Source organism: Rousettus aegyptiacus, unplaced genomic scaffold (genome assembly GCF_014176215.1).
Source record: "Rousettus aegyptiacus isolate mRouAeg1 unplaced genomic scaffold, mRouAeg1.p scaffold_m13_p_1, whole genome shotgun sequence".
Taxonomy (NCBI): Eukaryota; Metazoa; Chordata; class Mammalia; order Chiroptera; family Pteropodidae; genus Rousettus; species Rousettus aegyptiacus.
This window is the reverse complement of record NW_023416284.1, coordinates 29,981,298-30,002,785: the sequence shown is the minus strand read 5'-3', so window position 1 is coordinate 30,002,785 and position 21,488 is coordinate 29,981,298. Positions and strand designations below refer to the sequence as shown.

The following is a 21,488-nucleotide window of genomic DNA, read 5'->3' as shown; positions in this document are numbered from 1 at the left end:
AGATTGTATAGCAGTGAACATTTTACAATATTTGCTTTACTACATATTTAACCATCTATCCATCCATGTTTTTTAAAAATATTTCTTAAAGTAGACTACAGACATCAGTACACACTTCAATATGTATATCATTAACCAGAAGTCAGTATCTGTTTACAATTATTTCTTTTTTTGGTAAATTTACAAATACAACTATAAATATAGTTAGGTGTGCCAACTGCTAAGTTTGATAAATGTGCCCACTCAGGTAAACCAAATTCCTATTAAAATACAGAATATGTCCATCAATCCAGAAAGTTCTATTTTGTCCTTTCTTGGTAAATCCCCAACAAACCACTATTTCCTCACCCCAAGCAAATACCATTCTCATTTTATCACCATAAATTAGTTGTATCTCAGATCTTTGTATGAATAGAACTTTTTATGTAAGTACGAACCTTTTTTATATAAGCCTTCTTTCACTCAGCATAATGTTTTAGAAAATTTTCCATGTTATTGTATATAATGGTAGCAATATGCAATCATATGAATATACCACAGTTTATTTATCTTTTCCCCTACTAATGAACATTTGGGTTATTTCAAGTTTTTAGGTATTACCATTCCTGTATAAATCCTTTAATAGACTTGTGTTTCTTTTTTCTTAGGTAAATATCTAAGAGTGGAATTGCTTGGTTATGGGATGGGTATATGTTTAGTTTTGTAAGAAACTACCAGATCTTTTTCTAAAGTAATTATACCATGGTACATTCCCATTAACCATGTATAACAGTTTCAATTGCTCCACATTCCAGCTAATAATATGCTACACTCACTAATAATGTAAGGATTGCTCTAAATTCATGCCAAAAATTCTAATTGCTCTAAGTCACACCAATATATGACATCAGTATTTTAAATTTTAGCCATTCCTAGTGAGTGTGTAGTGGTATCTCATTTTGGTTTTAATTTGCAATATTCTGATGACTGATGATGTTCACTATCTTTTCATGTGTTTACTAGTCATGTACATATTCTTTAAAGAAGTATTTAAAAATATTTTGCCCCTTTTATAACTAGGCTATTTATCTTTTCATTATTGAGTGGTGAAAATTTGTCATATATTCTAGATACAAGTCCTTTGACAGATGTTTGATGAATATTTTCTACAAGTCAGTGGCTTGCCAGATAAGTGGTGTCTTCTGATGAGTAAAAGTTTTCAATTTTGATAAAGGTCAACTTGTCAATATGTTTAATGGTGAATACTTTCAGGATTTTTAGCTAAGAAACCTCTGCTCATGCCAAGGACACAAAAACATTTTCCTATATTTTATTTCTAGATGCTTTACCATTTTAGCCTTTATGTTTAGGTCTATAATCCATTAGAAATGATTTTGGGGTCATATGAGAGATGGAGTTATGGTTCATTTCTTTCACATGGATATATCCACTTACTCTAGCATCATTCATTGAAAACAGTATCTTTTCCTCAACAGACTGCTTTATCAAGAATCAAATTATAACAGAATGGGCTCTTTCTGAGCTCTCTACTTCACTATTTGATCTATTTTTCTACCCTAAGGCAGCATCATACTTTCTTAATTCTGTAGCTTAATATTAAATACTGAAGTAAGATCATGTAGCCCTTTAACTTTCTTCTTCTTTTTCAAGACTGTTTTAGATATTCTAAATTCTTTGCATTTCAATAAAATTTTAGAATTAGATTATTATTAACTTCTACCAAAAAAGCCTGTGACGATTACAGACCAATTTAGAAAGAAATGATATCTTAATATTTAGTTTTCCAATCTATGAACATAGTGTTGCTCCATTTACTTAGCTCTACTTTAATTACTCTAAGCAATACTTTACAGATTTCAGAAAAAAGATCGTTCACTTATTTTATTAAGCTTATCTCGAAGTAGATATTTTTGAAGTTATTATAAATAAAAACTTTTATGTCATTTTCCAATTGATTCTCCTTGAAGTTCTGCCTAGGAACTCTCCTCTCCACATACATTTTATAGATAACTCCTAAATTTCTATGCCCATTGCAGATTTCTCTCCTGAGCTCTACAGTTATATATCAACTACTTTGTCCTTAACATGTCTAAAAACTCAATTTATCTTCTACTCATTCATGTTCCTCCTCTGTTTTCCATTTTAGTGATGGTACTGCCAAATCCAGAGTTATTCTTGATTCTTCATTATCACCCTACAGAGCCAATTATTCATCAAGCTCTGCCAATTTTACCTGGAAAATATCTATCTTCGTTCTGTCAGTATCACTTTATTTTCACTGCCATGTCGCCTAAGTCTAAGCCAGCATCATCCTACAATATCCTCCTAATTGGTCCTCCTTTAATTTAGCTTTGTTCTCCTTAATTCATAATGTTGAATTAATGTAAATATCACGTAATCGATATCTGCTTTCTAGGTGACAACATGTGAATTTAATAAAACAAATACTGTGTAGTCTAAAAGATCTTTATCCAATACAGAACTAATTGGGTCCTTCTTCTTCTTAAAACTCAATGAGGAGGATTCTGAAAACATGGTAGAGCAAGAGATGTTCCCAGATCTCTCCCCTTGAAACAACAATAAGCTGAACATCTAAAACTCAACAAAAAACACCCAAACTGCACACCAGCATGTCTGAGCGTGGGATCTGCACATAAGAGCTACCACAAGTCAGAACCCCGGGTGTCAGGCAGTGGATTCGGAGAAATAAAGAAGCTGGCTCTTGCAGCATCCAGAAATCCCTGCATGAGGAGAGGTAAGGGAGAAGGAGCAGCAGTTCCCTGAAAAACTCTGCCTGGGAAAGCTGTGAGCTCCCTGTGGCAGGCAGCAGGGCCCAGTCATCAGGGAAGAAAGCAGAGAAGCCGATGGCAGAGAAACAACAGTTGATTTTTATCAGCCACGGCTATAAAATTGAGACTGACCTGTAGCCCACACACTCCCAACATTCCCCCCATACCTTCTGAGACCAATCACCACAGAGCTGCAGGGGCTCTAAGCAAATACTACCGAAACTGTTGCTAACACTGACAGGGACTGACACTGAGAGCAGCGAGTGTGATTAAATATCTATAAGAAAATAAAAACAGCATTTTTAAGGCTTTATATAAAGCAGGAATCCAAGAGGCTTAGATACCGCCTACTGGTAATCGAAAGAAAAGCACCTTCTTTGCAGCAGGCTAAAGAGAGACTTTCATATAATAAATCTTTCTGGAAAAAAAGCAGAATACATTTCCATTAATGCCAGGCAGAGAAATAGTCCATTAAACACTATGAACAACCAAGGTGACAAGGAAGCTCAGAAAGAAAGAGAAAAATCTCCAGAAAATAAGCTTACAGACATAGAAATAAGCAACTTAAATGACAGAGTATTCAGGATGGTACTTCCGAAAAAATGCAACGAGATCCGAAATGAGTCATATCAACAATTTCGGAAACTGAAAAAACACCTAGATGAGAGAGCAAGGAGATTGAAACCCTCAAAAAGAACCAAATAGAACTTCTGGAGTTGAAGAACACACTGCAAAAGCTGAAAAAATGAAATAGCAAGCTTGAGAAATAGTCGAGCAAATGGAGGAAAGGATCAGTGATATTGAAGACAGAAATCTAGAAATAAATCAGAAGGAAGAAGAGAGAAAATGAAAATGAAAAATAATGAAAGAAATTCAAGAACAAGCTGATACTATCAGGAGAGGAAGCATAAGAATAATGGGTATTATCAAAGGCGAGGAAAAGAAGCAGGGGCTAGGAAACATTTTAAGACAAACAGTTGATGAAAATTTCCCAAATCTAAGGAATGAGCTAGAGCTTGGAACTCAAAAAGTCAACACAACACCCAATTATCTCAACCCAAAAAGGCTTTCGCCAAGACACAAAGTATTAAAATTATCAAACATCAACGACAAAGACAGAATTTTTAGGGCAGTCAGAGAGAAGAAAATGGTAACTTATAAAGGTAAACCCATTAGATTATCCTTGGACTTCTCAGCACAAACCTTACAAGCCAGAAAGGAATGGAATCAAATATTTAAACTATTAAGTGAAAGGAACTACCAGCCTAAAATAATGTACCCAGATAAGCTCTCCTTTAGATATGAAGGAGAAATAAAGACCTTTCCAGACATACAAAAATTGAAGGAATTCTCCACTAGGTCTGTAGTACAGGAAATACTGAAAGAGGTCAGTTCACCTAAAACGAAATGACAAAAACAAACAAACAAACAAAAAATGTCATTAAGAGTAAAGTGACTATCAGGCAAATAGAAGCAGAGGAGTGCAATAGTTACTAAGAACTGGGCATTATAAGCTTAAAAAATAAGAAGATAATTGCTATAACAAGATAGTAATGTGAACATTCAGCATACATAGGAACAAATTGAGATAGCAATGACTGAAAAGGGGGGATTCAAAGATCCAGGTTCGCAAAGGGGAATGGAGATAAGTCACGTGCAGAAGAAAATAGACAATTGTATACACATAACCACACATAGAAAATTCAGAATTGAAGTATATAACATAAAACAAGAAGAATCAGAGAGAAAACAAACAAAAGCCAACCAAAATAAAGAAAAGAGAAACACAAGGAAAAGAAAACAATGGAAACACGGAACTACCAGAAAGCAAAAAATAAAATGGCTATAAGACCTCATATTTCAATAATCGCCCTAAATGTAAATGGACTGAACTCACCAATGAAAAGGCACAGAGTTGCAGATTGGATCAAAAAACAAAACCCAACCATATGCTGCCTCCAGGAGACAAACATAGAAAATGATATTTCAAGCAAATGGCATTCAGAGAAAAGGGGGAGTAGCAATACTAATATCAGATGAAATAGACTTCAAAAGAAAAAGGTAAAGAAAAATACTGAGGGTCACTTCACAATGAGACAGGGAATCACGCACCAAGACATAACACTTATTAATATCTATGCTCTCAATCAGGGAGCCCTGAAATATGTAAAGCAATTACTAACAGAACTAAAGGGAGAAACAAATCAAAACACTATCATAGCAGGGGACCTAAATACTCCACTATCGGTTATAGACAGATCATCCAAACAAAAAATCAATATGGAAATAACATCCTTAAATGACACAGTAGAACAAATGGACAAAACTGACATTTACAAAGCCTTCTATCCCCAAACAGCTGCTTATACATTCTTCCCTAGAGTACATGAAACATTCTCAAGAATCAACCACATACTGGGACACAGAGACAGCCTCAACAAATACAAGACGGTTGAAATCATACCAACCATATTCTCTGATCATAATGCTTTGAAAATAGAGATGAACTGCAAAAGGAAATCAAAAAGAACCATATATACATGGAGATTAAACAACATGCTACTGAAGAATAACTGGGTCAGAGAATAAATAAAAAGAAAGATCAAGATATACATAAAAACAAATGATAATGATAGTTCAACATAACAAAACTTTTGGGACATGGCAAAAGCAGTCCTAAGAGGAAAGTTCATACCATTACAGGCCTATCTCCAAAAACATGAATGAGCCCAAATAACATAACACTTCATCTTTAAAAAAAAACTAGAAAAGGAAGAACAAATGAAGCCTAAAGTCAGCAGAAGGAAAGAAATCATCAAAATTAGAGCAGAAATAAATGAAATTGAAAACAAACAACAACACAGAAACAACAACAAAAAAACGGAAAAAATAAATGCAACCAAGAGCTGGTTCTTTGAGAGGGTTAATAAAATTTACAAACCCCTGGCTAGACTCACTCAAGAAAAAAGAGAAAGGACACAAATAAACAAAATCAGGGATAAAAGAGGGGAAATTACAACTAACATCACAGAAATACAAAGGATCATACAAGAATACTATGAAAAAGTATATAATACCAAATTTAATAACCTAGGAGAAATTGACCAGTACTTAGAAAAATACAACTTTCCTAGACTGAATCAAGAAGAACTGAAAAATCTAAATAAACTGATCAGCAGTCTGGAAATTGAAACAATCATCAAAAACCTACCAAAAAGTAAAAGTCCATGACCAGATGGCTTCACTAGTGAATTCTACCAAACATTTAAAGAAGATTTAATATCAATTTTCTTCAAACTCTTCCAAAAAGTTGAAGAGGCAATACTTCCCAACTCATTTTATGAGGCCAGTATTACTCTGATACCAAAACTTGGTAAAGATAACACACACACACAAAACTACACACCAATATCTCTCATTAACACAGATGCAAAAATCCTAAATAATATTCTAGTGAACCGAATACAGCAACATATTAAAAAAATTATACAACACGATCAAGTGGGCTTCATCTTAGAGGCACAGAGATGGTTCAACAACACAAATCAATTAATGTGATACACCACATAAACGAATTAAAAACTAAGAATCACATGATCATATCAAAAGTTGCAGAAAAACCCTTTGACTAGACACAGCATCCATTTATGATCAAAACACACCTGTTAGAATAGCTAGAATCAACAGGACAAGTAATAAATGTTGGAGAGGATGCGGAGAAAAAGAAACCTTCATATACTTCTGGTGGGACTGCAAATTGGTACAGCCACTATGGAGAACAGTAGAGAGGTTCCTCAAAAAACTAAGAATTGATCTCCCATACGATCCAGCAATTCCTCTATTCAGTATTTACCCCCGAAGACTTGAAAATCTATATCATAAAAAACATCTGCACACTGATGTTCATAGCAGCATTATTCACGGTGGGCAGGACATGGAAGCAACCAAAGTGTCCTATGATAGATGACTGGATAAAGAAGCTGTGGTACACATATAGAATGGTATATTACTCAGCCATAAGAAGAGATGAAATACTGCCATTTGTGACAACATGGATGGACCTCGAGATAATTATGCTAAGCGAAATAAGTCAGACAGAAAAAGTTGAAAACCACATGATATCACTTATATGTGAGATATAAACCTAAAAGCAACAAATGAACAGGACAAACGAACAGAGACTCATGGACATAGACCTTAGACTAGTGGATACCAGAGGGTAGGGGATGGAGGAGGAGGGGTGGGGTAGACCTGGTAAAGGGGATCGAATATAAATGGGGGAGGGTGAAGTGGGTAAAGGGGATCAAATATATGGTAGCTGAAGAAAACTGGACTTTGGGTGGTAAACACACAATAGAATATACAGATGTTAAATTATAACGTACACCTGAAAATTATATAATTGTATTAACCAATGTCACCCCAATAAACTTAATTTAAAAAAAAAGTCTAGATGAATGAAGTCTGAAATCCTTTCTGGAGCCTATATAGGGCACTACCCAAATGCTACTGCCTACCTCTTCAGGATCATTTGCACAATTCTCTAGTCTTGCTGGAGTTTTCATCTCTTAGACATGCCATACTCTCACCTATAGGTCTGCACATTTACTCTTCTCTCTGCCTGAAATACTTTTCCTTATCTCTTTTTATATATTCTTGGGCCTTAGCTTAAGCCTCATTTCTTCTGGGAAGATTTCTCTATACATATTTCCCCAGCCCCCTTCTATATAATTCCAAATCTTTACCCTAATTAATGCTTAATTATCTATTTTCTGGAACTGACTGTTATCTCTGGAGATCAGTCTTGCTCAAATTGACATTCCTGGTACCCATGCACAATATCTGGTCTAGTATGTATCAAATGAATATCTGATGAATCAATCAATGAATCAATCAAGTAACTAAATGGTATTTACTATTTTCATTATTATCACATCATGAACCCTAGGCTCACAGCAGGGTTCTGTTCATTTGGAGTTACCTTGATAAAAACTGTCAACTGCAATTAGGTCAGCAATAGAGGCTTTACTGGCAGAAGGACATATTCTGTTATCACTTATTTACTGACAGTGTTCTGGCTGGTAGCTATGCCAGTGATCCAAAAAAAAAAAAAAAAAAATGCTTTCAGGAGAGAAAAGCATTACTTACCAAGGAAACCTACTTTAATACGATTTACTAACTGGCCTTAAAAGGACCATTATCTCCAAATACAAGTACCTCCTCAGCTCTGGCAGCAAATAAATCTGCTGGAAGGCACAAATACCTCCCTTTGCTGTGTAGCGAATATACCATTGCTATTGCTCTGGGCATTACAGTATTTCAGTTCCACTTATTCACACTTGAGTGGAAGTCTATCTTGAGGTCAGGAGCCAAGGGGGAAATCTGTATATGCAGTTATGGCACTCCTATAAAACTCTAATGTACTTCACTCTTTGTGTTTTATTTGCTTATTCCATTAAATTCACATGTCATCACCCTGAGAACAGGTTCCAATGAAAGAGTATTTACACTATTCAATAAATCTAAGAAACGTGAGAAAGAGCATAAAATTTAAAGTTCAGAAAACTAGGTTCACCTCATGGCTCAATAATATATAATCTGTGTGGCCTGGGATTTTACCTACTTCTGAAGCTTAGATACAGTGCTTGTGAGGGTCAAATGAAATATTGGCCATAAAAGTATTTTTAATCTATAGATTTTGACACAAATCACAAATGTGTTGTTCTCATACAAGTTTGAAGAATAGTAAAGACAGTTTAATGATACCGACAGGATATTTCTACATGGTATAAAGAATTCAAGGCTCAGAGAAAAATATTTAAACTCAGTTCTACTACTTAACTTTGCTCATAAAATTTTGAACAGTCAATAAATCTTTCTAAACCTCATTTTTCTTATCTATACACCTAAAATAAAAATACCTAGTTTGCCTATCTCATAAAAGTTATCCCGAGGCTAGAATAAGAAAACTTAGTTAAAAGCTTAAAGTTTTCATATAAAAAGATGTTCCTCATCATATGTCATAGGGAAATGCAAATTAAAATAATAATGAGATACCCACTATAAACCTGTAAGAATCACCATAATCTAGAATACTGCCAACACCACATGCTGGGAGAGTGTGGAGCAAAAAGAACTATCATACACTGCTGGCGGGAATGCAAAATGGCACAGCCACTTGGAAAGACAGTTTGGCAGTTTCTTACAAAACTAAACATACTTCTACCACAGGACCCGGCAACTGAGCTCCTTGGTATTTACCCAAACAAACTGAAAACTTACGTTCACACAAAAGTCTGCACACAGCTATTTATAGCAACTTTATTCATAATTGCCAAAACTTGGACATAACCAAGATGTCCTTCAGTAGGTGAAATAGGTAAACTGGTACATCCAGATAATGGCACATCACTCAACACTAAAAAGAAAAGAGCTATCAAGCCATGAAAAGGCATGAAAGAAGCCAGTGTGAAAAGGCTACATACTGTATGATTCCAATTTCATGACCTTCTGGGAAAGGTAAAACTATGGACATAGTAAAAAGACCAATGGTTGCCAGGGGTGGAGGCGGGTGATGAACAGGCAGAGCACAGAGGATTTTTAGGGCAGTAAAAATACTCTGTGTGATATTGTTAATGATTGCTATATGTCATTATATATTTGCCCAAACCCACAGAATATGTAACACCAAGAGTAGTACATCCTAAGACTAACTATGGAGTATTTGAGTAAGAGTAATTATGATGTATTGATGTATGGTCCAGCTTTGGTAAAAAATGTACTGTTCTGGTGAGTGATGTTGATAAAAGGGGCTATATATGTGTGGGGGTAGGGGACATATGGGAAATCTCTGTACCTTCCTCTCAATTTTGTTGCAAACTGAGAAGCACTCTATAAAAAATGAAGTCTAAAAAAACCCAACCATGCTCCCTACACACACACAAAAAGCTTCAAGTCTGACAGTTTTGATTATAAGTAGTACTAAGTAGTTGTATTTTTCTAATTGGACCCATCTATGGCAGGGCTATAAAGCTGATGCATGAAGTGCTATTCTCCGAAAACTAACTCTGCCCCCAAAACTCAAAGATAACATTGCTTAGGGTCTCTAAAATGTTATTATTACCATTCTGGATCCCTCAAACTGACAAACTTTGTTATAGCTTGCCAAAGATGATATTCCCAAAGGGCTTAATGCCTGACCACAATGAACAAAAGATCTTGAACTATATTCTAAAGCTTCAAAGATTCTGCATACACTAAATTCTAGAGAAATAACCACTCACTCCTTTTCACTTGTCCACAAAGCAAATTTCTAAAGGTACCACATACAAAACAAGATGGTGCTTTTCACAGGGGGAATCACTTTCTACATGCATTACTTATTATTCACAATGACTAAACCCATAAAATATTTCCCAAGTAAAGACAAAGGCCAAGTGTCCAAAGGCAGTAACCACTACCCCCACAAGTAAATATGCAAGCCAAGAGTCACAAGGCTGGTGTTTGTCCTTTATATCAATAGTCACCAGCATGGAGATGACTGTGGGTCAAAGCTTTCTCTGCCTGAGGCAGCTCCCTCCCTGAACCTCCCTCACACTTTCTACTTGAATTTGCACTCATATTCATTCATTCATTCCTCTTGTACTGCAGTAGTGGCACTCATCCCAAAGAAGGAAAATAACAAGCTCCAAGAAACAGAACTCAACTTTCCACTCCCCTGGAAGTGAATGAAGAACTAGGTTTTGGAGACAGCTTCTCAACATTTAAAATCAAATGTAAGTAAACCCATATAATGTAACCAATGTAAGTAACACTGCTTAGGGTGACAGTAGGAATGGAGACAACATTCTAGGGCCCACTCAGAATCCACTGCTGATGACAATACCATGCTGTACTTCAGTGTCCCACCGAATGAAAGAAGACAACAACAAATATGTTTAACTACTTATTGAAATACAATATAAATACAGAAAAGTACACATAAGCATACAACTCAATTTTTCAAACACTGAATATACCAGTGTAACCAGCAGCCAGAATTGTTTTTGAAAAATTAGTATTACCATCAACCCAGAAGCATCCTTGTGCCCCCTCTTCTAGTCACCACCTATACACCCAGGAAAACCATCATTTGATATCTAACTTTATAGGTAAGTTTTGCTGTTTGGGCTTTTTCTTTAAATAGAATATGCAGTATATACTCTTTCATATCTAGCATGTGTATTCAACATATGTCTAATTTGAATCCCAGAAAGCAAAAATTAAAGAAGTTATAATATTTCAAATGATAAGGACTAAGAAAGTTCCAAAATTGATACCAGAGATGAATACACATATATAGAAAGCACAATGTACCTCAAGAAGGATTAATTATTTGAAAAATCCAGACTAGGTAAATGACAGCAATACCAAAAAACACCAAAGACAAAAAAGTCGTAAGAGCCAGAGAATAAAATAAGATCCATAACCTTAGAAGGAATGACAGTTAGAGTGGCAGTATGTTTCTCAATAACAATGATGGAAACCAAACGATAGCTGAATAATATATACGAAGTGTGAGGAAAAAATGACTAGCAACTAAAACTGCGTACCTATACAAACTATCTTTCAAGGTCAAAGGCAAAATAAAGACATTTACATAAATATAAGCATTTTCTACCAACATATGTATAGTAAAAGAATGTCTAAATGATGTACTTCAGAGAGAAGAAAAATGACCCCAGGAAGAAAGTTTAAGAAACGAAAAGAAATACTGAGCAAGAAAACTGGTAAATTTATGTAAATCTCAATAAGCACTGAATGATAAAATAGCAACAGTAACAGAAATATCTAATTTGTAGATTTTTTTTTAAAGGAAAGAATTAAAATACTGGACAAAAATAGCACATAAGTTTAAAGAGGGTGATTGATGAGAGGGAAGGAATCCTTATGTTGTTCAGAAGGAGGTTAAAATCTGAGTTTGTTCTAACTCACCAGTACAGTTAGAAAAATAGAGTATGAAAACAAATCAAAAAAGCTCTATTGGTATTTCTAAATGGCAAAAAGAAAAAAGAAGAAAAAGAAGCATTAAGGCATAGAAATGCTGAGCATGGAATGCAGAAACAAGTTCAAATACATCACTAATCATAATATGTAAACAATTTACCAGTAGAGACAATAAAAAAACATATTGCATACTATCTGCAACAGATAAACCAATAGCAAAATGACATGGAAAGGTTGAAATAAAGAAACAGTTGGCTTTAGAAAAACTAACAAGATAAACTTCTGCTGATATTGATCATGAAAAAAAGTATAAACATCCATCATCAGAATACAAAGAAGGATATAAGAACAGATTCAGCAAAGGTTTTTTTAAAAGAGCAAACAAATAATACAATTTTTTCTCAATAAACAGACAAAATGGACAAACTCCTATATATATATAATATATATATATATATATTATATATATATATATGCCTTACCAAAACCAACTCAAAATAAAACAGGAAGCTTAGATTAAGCCCACAACCATTTTAAAAAACTGAATCATACATCATGTTTGAGTTGGGTTTATCCCCAAAATTCAAGAGTGGTTATGCAACAGAAAATTCATAAAAAACACACTTCAAATAAATTAAAGGAAGAAAAATATCATAATCTCAAATGATACAAAAAGGAAGCACATCAAATGAGTAACAACTTATTAAAAGAAAAGCAAAGAAACAAGGGAACAGATTAGAAAAAGGAAAGGGGCTAGAAAACTAAAAAAGTTAGAGGTCTTCAAGATTGAGACAAATGTTGCAAACTCAAATTTTACTTACAGGGCTAGTAAGGTAATATGATGTATTTCATGAAATCTGAAAAACAACTGCAAGGGATACCGTTATCTTAGGTATCGGTAAGAATATTTTTTAAAAACCACTGTCAATTAAAGTATAACACACCATCAAAAATAACATCACACAATTTCAGAGTTTTTAAAAAGTAAAAATATGTGAGCCTTAGAAATGATGAAATACAGCAAACGTATGAAACAGCAAACTATAAAATGAGGAAGATTGGTGGGGAATAATGCTGGTCAATTTTTCTTTAAATATCCAAAGATGACCAAATAAAACATCTACAGGAAGTAGGTTCATAGACCTTCAATTTGCAATCCATATTTACACAGAATACAGGAATTTAATTCAGAGATAAGGGGAATGTAATTTTAGATTACTATAAGACTTCTAAGTGCAACAACTCCATGTACAAAATAACATGCTGCTTAGGGAAAATGTGCTGTTAAAGTCCAGAAAGTAGAAGAGCTCTGAAGATCTGAGGCTCCTTGCCTGCAAAGATGCTTAAGTTATCCATGTAACAGTAAGAATTTGAAAATTAGGTGCTCTATGGGATGATGATCAGAAAGTTGATAGGTAAAGAAGGGGGAAAATGACACTCAGGAATGGGAAATGCCAAAGATGAATGAATATGGAAAAAATAAACCAAAACATAAAAAAAAAAATCAAAAGTCTCATGTGGCTCAACAGAGAACAGGAATATATGAAGCAGAGAAAAAAAAAAAAGAAGAGGGACACAGATAAAATAAATCTTCCATGTCCAAAGCTATCTAATTAATTTACTGATTGATGAAAATTTTTAGTGGTACTAAGGACTAAAGACTAATAAGTACAGATTGCAATTTTTCTTTACTTTTATCAAACTTCCCACAGAAAAGAATAACAAAATTTAGAAGGAAATCATTAAGTTACAATTTTATACATATGTCATCATCTTTTAAAAAATGAAATAACTTTCAAGAAGAAACAATGTTTGGAATTTAGGGCTGGTTCTTGAAGACTTTGTTTTTAAGGACTAAAATCTAAACTGAATTATGTTTTATACGACGATCATAATTTATGAGGATAGTCATAATTTTCAAAATAAAAAAAATTCTATAAGATTTTTGTCAACAATAATGCTTCCCAGTATGCACTATGTTGTCATATGTTTTCCAAAATAAGTATCTCTGAACAATGGCACTTTAAGTACTCTCATTTTTGAACATCAAAGGCAGTAAAAGGGAGAAAGAAACATTACTCCTGAGGGCAATAATTTTATCAGCAGAACAAATATTCTCAATTCAGAACCTGGGAAACTGGGCTCTCTACACAATGAAAACTGATTACTGTGTCTGCCTTTTGGGAAAATATTTACTTAATGTGGAAATGATGGCACTAAGAGAGTCGATAATAAAAATTTGTTTATGGTGGCTAGTCAGTTGACCTTTCAAGGTTAAAATAAAACCATCTCCCATAAAGTTAATGGGGAATTAGGGAGATTATAACAGCACCTTCTACCATCCACAAGGCAATTCACCCTCAAACATCTCTCACTGGAGATGCTCCAAGTAGCAACAAGGTCATGATGAGAGCCAATTTTTACCATAAGGAAGACCCAAACCTAAACTGCTCTTCATGCAAAACAATGTCAATTCATACAAAGAATGGAGGCTCCTTCAATTTAAAGGAAAGATGTTCACACATAGTCTCCCAGGTGTCCAAAAGGTCCTAGGGATGCTGTAGTGTGTGGCTGTGCAGGCTGAAATCACTACGGCTTTTTTCCTAATAAGAAGGAAGCCAGCTTGAGAATGAAGCCAACACACAGAACAAAGAAGCTGAGCAGCAAAAGACACTGGATTCCATATTTGTGAGTCAATACACTTCTTTAATATATAAACCACGTGCAGTTGCGTTTTCTGTTACTTTCAGTTCAGAGTATCTTAACCTACACACCTAGCTCAGTCATTTCCAAGTTGTCTGTTCCTGAGGAAGTTACTAAGATTCACATATCTGAAAAAATAACCAATCAGAAAATCCCCCATCAGCTCCACTGCTATCACTGCCCCGCACCCCGATTAGATCTTCTTGCTTTTTTGACTGCAACACTCTCATAATTGGTCTTCCTGCTGCAGCCCTTGCCTCAATAGTCTACTCTCAATCTGACAGTAGTATACAGAAAGGGAGAAATTGAGCATTTTTCAAAATTTGACCATGGTCATATTTCTAGAATGTGGCAGCACTATAATCTGAACCAATCTTCTGTTCCTTCTTTAAAATTATTTGCACTTAAAAATGCAGACAATACTTACTCATCACAATGTCATGAGGTCTGAATGAGATAATCTATATCCTAGCAATGTAGGACACAAAACAGGCACACAATAAATGCATTATCTACTATACTGCCACCTCCCAGGAAATCCGGCAAAGAAAGTTGGGAGGATCAAAGTAGGTTGTACCCTGGCTGATTTTCTGGAAAACTATGAGAACGAAGTCTAACTCGGTCACCAAAAAGCAGTTAGTGAGACCTACACACTCATTTTGATTTTCGTCTTCTAATATGAGGTTACCCAGTAAATAACCTGTACCACTGGGTACACTTTGGCTTTTGTATGTTTCTATACAGAAATATAAAGTACTTTTAAAGTTTTACATTATAAGTTACCCGTTTAAGACAAATAATCTAAACTGCTGCTTTTCAAGTATTACTTCTATTTCAGGATATTCTAACACAGTCTTCTGGAGAATAAATTTTAAAGTGAACTAAAGAAATAAAGAGAAAAAGGGAGGAAGAGGAGGGAGAGAAAGAGAAATGAGGGAAAGAGAGGGAGGAGGGATGGTGGGAAGGAGAGAGGGAGGGAGAGAGGAAAGGAGGTTATAGGAAAACATCTTCCAGTGCTATGTAATCTTGCAGTTTGGAACTCCTGCTAAATAGAAACAAAGACTCAGAGGAAGGGCATCAGTAAACAAGGTAGCAGATACTGGAGACTGAGACTCCGTTACTAAGGAGAAAGCAATTTAACACAATATAGGCATAATAACTGAAAATATTCCCCATTCGGCAAACAGGATTCCCTTTCTGAATCCTGGCATCTAAAGAGAAATAAAGATATAAATAGGTAATGCATTAAATGTACTTACAAAGCCAGCCATTTTTTAACAGCTACTTGAACACACATCACTATTTAAAAGAAATCTTCTGATCACTTTATCAATACTTCTCAAAATACCCCCAAGAAAACAAATGACAAATCTCACCAAACCAACTACTAGGGGAGAAATTAAAATAAGGAAATGACTTATAATACCTGGTCATACTAGACGACAACTGCTGAAAATTCAGTGGATGCTCCCCAGTGGGCTCTGAATGTTTACAAAGCTATTAATAAGAAGTACAAATAATGATAATATCTACAAATATCAAAATTTGTTTAAATTTTACCAATTCTATATATTTTCTTTTCAGGCACTTTAAAGAAACTAAGACAATGTTCATTTATTATATGTTAATTTATGATAATTAAAAAGACTCCAGGTGCCCTGTACAAAAAAAAGTGCTTTATAAATGTCAAACAAAATAAAAACAAAAATAGCTATATTTCATGAGACCTTCACAGGTGTTTTGTACTGAAAGTTCCACTATGTCAATCCTTAAAAATAATCAATGATGGACTAATTCTTTATTCTTTAAAAATAAGACTAATATAGGATGATCTACTTTATAGAATGTGAAAAAATTATCAAATTTAAAAGAACTGTGGTGTGTCTTCTTTTAGTGATAAGGGCATTCATTAAAACTCAGTTTAAGGTTGTCTATCAGTCTCTACTTTCCCTTCATTGTTACACCTTACTTACCTCTTCATGTGCCAAATTACCCAAGACTTAAGGAAGAGAAGGCTTTCGAAGCAGGTGTCAGATATATGGCTACTATATATGGCTATACTGTGCGTACGTATGCAAAGTAATAATTTAGAAAAGTTCTTAAAACTGTGTAAAGTTAAACATATATTACACATATATGCCACTCAAGAGGGAAGAGGTAGAGAGACAGGCACGGTGGTCAGGAACAGAATATATTTACTGTAAACAATCTGTCAGCAGTAATGTCTGATGTCCAATATTAGTCTTGCATTCTAATTTAATTAGTATAATTTAATTGTTCCATTCATGTAATAGAATGTAAGTAATCCCAAAGAGTATTTTTTTCTATCAAAGTAGAAAGGTCTTAGACAATTTACCTAATTATAACTATACATGATGTAATAAAGAAGAATTTAGCAGCATTCTACCCTGCTTCAAATGAATTAAATAAAATTGAAGCAATCTGTTCAGTACATTTTCAAAAGACACTCAGAAGATCAGTAAAAAGGCTCTCTGTTACTCACCTGTAACCCTCTCCTTCGTAGAATACTGGAATCATCCATAATAGGTATCAAACAAAAAAAGCCACTCCCAGACAGTCAACTACTAGTGCCTACTTGCTTAGTGCTGGATAAAGAGGCAAACAACCAATCCCGTTCTGCATTCTGTGCCCACTAACTACCACTCCACTAAACCAGTTCTCTCAGTCCAGTGTGAGTAGACAATCACTGCCTCACATTAGAGCCACGTCTTTCTTCACAGCAGCACATACAGATCTCATCTGAAACACCACCAAAATTGGGGAAAATATTTCATATGTTTTTCTTTCCCATACGTATCCCTTTGGTTGAAAATATTTGAAGTGCAAAGAAAATAACAAAGGTCTCAGAAAAAAAAAAACTGCAATATTTGATATCCTGACTTCACTGCTTATTAAAAAGGTTTGGCAAACAAAACAAGAGTCTCCACCTACAGCTACTAAGCTTATAAAATCCAAGTCACGTTTTCCTTTCCAAAAACAAAACCACTCCACATTTTTTTTTAAAGATAACAATTCTTCAGAAACACAAAGAAAAACACATTATTCTGATGCCTGTATGTTAGGCTTAGGCTCATATAAAACCAGTTATTGTTTTGACTAAGTCGGCAAAATTCCTTTCATCCTTTGTATAGACAAAGCAAATGTCAGATTCTTAGGATACTGTCACAGGCTCTTTGTTTCTTTATCTCTAGATTCGCTTTTCTTCATTTCTTGGACAGTCGAAAGCCTCTTTCTTCAAGAGCTTAAATCATGGCTAAGGTCGGTTCTCCTGCTCTTTTATGTCCTGGAGGGGGCGAGTACGTATGTGGTGAGTTCTGAGCATGGACGAATTCATTCATCTATTCATTGCTGACAGTACTGTCACAAGAAAAGCTCCCCATTCCATCAGACTTCTAAAAGGGCATAGCATGAAAAAGTCTAGTTTTACCCAGGCTTTAATAATCTCAGAATCATTTCTTTGGTCTCTGGCTGCTATTTTCAAAGCAGGACTGTAGTCAAGTTTAACGAATTTCTAGTCTCTTTGTTCATAACTTAAAAAATATATACATATGTTTGTATTTATATTTTGTAGAGCTCAAGAGTGAAGTTAGCTCTTATGATTTTGTTACTTAAATGATCCATAAACAATGTTTTAAACTTATCAATTTTATAGTAATCACCAGAATCCTAGTAAACATAGGAAGAAAGTAAGGTAAGTTGGTGATTTTTCTAATGAGCCACAAAAAAATTGTTAGCAAAGGCAGCACTATATTTTTAAGAAGGTTAAATATATTATCTACCAGTTCACAATCATTGTTCTTCAATCTACAGGACATAATGAATAAATTATTCACTCTCCAAGAGGATTTCAGGAGATGGTAATCCAAATTTCCTAATTTGACAAATAAAGGTATGCATAAAGCACCCTGAATCAGGCTGTTAAACTCTCTAAAAAGTAAATATAGCAATAACTATAGGACGGATTCAGTCTACATCCTGCAAGGAGGAAAAGCTGCCCTTCCTATAATTATGGCAGCTGCACCAACAGTCTAGGGCTTGAAGGAAGGTCTATTTACAAAATCTTTTCTGGTCTTCTTACAGCTGACTTAGTCACAAGAGCTAGCCACATTGCGAAAATAGCACAGAAAAGAAAGCAGGATCCATCTCCCTTTCATTCAGCAAAAAAAAAAAAAAAACTTCTAATCCTTAACTCAACCAGTGTGGCCTTTCATTGTTAGAACTAATAAATCCAAATCTCCATGGACTTCTTCCATCTGCTGCTTTAAACAACTAACAGCTGGATTATGTCTATGGGGGAAACAACCGCAAGACCTGAACAGACAGTTGATTTGCATAGGTTGTGCTATCCACTATATGAGTATCTGCTGTAAACAATCTATCAGGCCTTTAAAGCTATAAAAGCATTCGATCAAAAAAGATTTTATTAACTAACTAAAACACATACAGAGAGACATATATCTATAGATATATACAGATATATGTGTGTGATATATATATATATATATATATATATATATATATATATATATCAACAGAGAGGAAGCAAGAGTGAGCCTCTAATCCGTTCATCCCTGCAGAAACATAAATGGTGCATTCTGATAAAATGTTCAGATCAGGAATTCGTAATCCAGACTCTTCATTTATTTACCATTTATTATGCCAAGCACTAAGATGGGCATAGGGGAAAGAGCACCAAAATTAATATTACCCATAAACTAATCATCCTATTCTAGAAGAGCTCAAATCCAATGGGGAAGCCAAATAGAAACTAGTAATTATGAAACAATGTTAAAAGTATAACAAAGTGCTAAAGGAGCGTCAAAGATAGCTCAATTCATTACATGGGAAAATCAACCCAAAAAAGGCTTCCAACGGAAGTGCCATCTGGTCAAGGAAAATAATATTATACGATTATCAGCCCTTGACCAAGACAATCTTCCCCTCCTAAAGTGTGCACAGCTCAAACATCTTCAACCAGTCCTCACTATCTGAAAAATTAGGGAAAAACAAAAGACAAAAAAAATCCTCTTCTTGGCATTCAAGGCACACCGTAACACAAACGACAGATTTCATCACCACTACCAACTTACTGTAATCTTAGCCTTCCAATGAGAAAGAACAATACGCTATTTCCTGAACACATCCCATCCTTCTCCATCTCATATTTTTTTTTGTGGTTAGACAGGAATACAATCATCTATTTTATAAGATTGTTGAAAGGAATAATTTAAACAATATATAGATGCTTCTTAACCTTTTTGAGCATCTCTAATGACAGAGTAGAATGTGCCCTGTCCGAAATTTTCTGCCACAATCTGGTTTCTGTAAAGTATGGTGTTTTGTTCTTAAAATACATACAGATTAACCAGATGGATTAACAAAAAATGGGACAAAAGATTTATGATACTGACTAGAGTTAAAGAGTTAATGGGCCATGGAATCTAAGCTAAAAAAGGAGGAAAGATTAAAGGACATGAAGAAATTAGAAGGCTCTAATAGAGGCACTGATAAGCCTAAGAACTGGTATACTTTAAGAATAGTTAAATGAAAGAGCTGAAAATCTATAAAGTTGCAGTGAGGAAGTTACCCAGCATTCTAATTTTAGTGGGGGAACATTTCAGACATATGACAAAGCACTAAGAATGCTCCTAAAAGAAGTGCTTAAGTCGACCAGAAATGATGATGATGAGTTCAAGTAACCGTGATGCCAGGATAGTGGGAGGATCCACAGCGGTTGCTGAAGACAAAGATAATAAAGACCATGGCAGGAGTTGGGAGGAGTAGGAAGACTTAATGCCTGATGACAGTACCTAACACAAAAGGGGAGGAGTAATTAGGAGGTTAGTAAGTACAGCAGCCGGAAGGGAATGATTTAAACACATGGACCAATAAGAAAAATTACCTAATGGTTCATATTGAATCTTGCTTCATATGAATTTGACTTATAAATGATGCAGTAATCTAACTGAAAGCCCTATTTTATAATTGGATAAACCAGGACCTCAGAAGGGGACGTAACCGGCTCAGAAATTGTAGAGTAAGAACTTGAACCCATGTTTCTGCTACAAATAGAACAGATGGAACACGGTTTTCTGTCCTAGAAAGGATGAGTAGAACATTTTCATCAGCTTCTTTAGTATACATTAATTTGGTATTATTAAGACTATTTGGCAACGACTAGGTAAAAACTAGAAAATCCTGAAGGCAGATCTCAGAGAGGATATTTTCACCAGGCCTATCACAGTCACTGCATAAGACAATGCACACAGCACAAAGCACAGAACCCCTATAGTTCATGGGAAGTTCTCGACAGATGATTATTTTTTTATTTGTTGCTTAAATGGAAACTCAGCCAATCAAGTAAAACTCCTCTGAAATAGGAAGGCTTTTTTATAAAGGAAAACTATGCTCCTTAGGGTAAAAAGACAATGATTTCCTCGATATACTCTATTTTACAATTTGCATACGTTTATGGTTAAGATTCCTCACTCAAACATCATTTTTGATTTATTGATGATAGCCATTCTGAGGAAATCAGTTTTTCAAAAGTAATTCCCCTTTCATTCATTTATTCTACAAGTATCCTCTATGTACCAGGTGCTATTTTGGGTTCTAAAGATACAAACAACTGTTAATGAAATACATAAAAATCAAAAATAAAAAATCCCTGACTTCTTAGAACTTACATTCAAGTGGATGTAGGCAGACATTAAAGAAAAAAGAAGACTATATAAAATATATAGCATGTTAAAAAATGACAAATGCAATGAAGAAAACAAACAGGTAAAGAGAAAGAAATCCGGTAGATTTTTTTAAATGTATTTATTTAAATTAGTTTCAGATATACAGTACATTGGTTTGACATCTGGATAGTTCATAAAACAATCCCAATTGCTCCCTCCTTCCCCTGGCCCTCCACCTAGCCATCGTATTAATGCTAACTGCATCCCCTATGCCATGCTCCCCATCCCGTGACCAATCATCAACTAC

At 34.7% G+C, this 21,488-nt stretch overlaps 1 protein-coding gene across 12 annotated transcripts in view; it reads right to left on the bottom strand.

The window, feature by feature from the left end:
• Nucleotides 1–21,488, bottom strand: part of MAST2 (microtubule associated serine/threonine kinase 2) — a 168,168-nt gene that overhangs the window by 97,200 nt on the left and 49,480 nt on the right. The window lies entirely within an intron of this gene.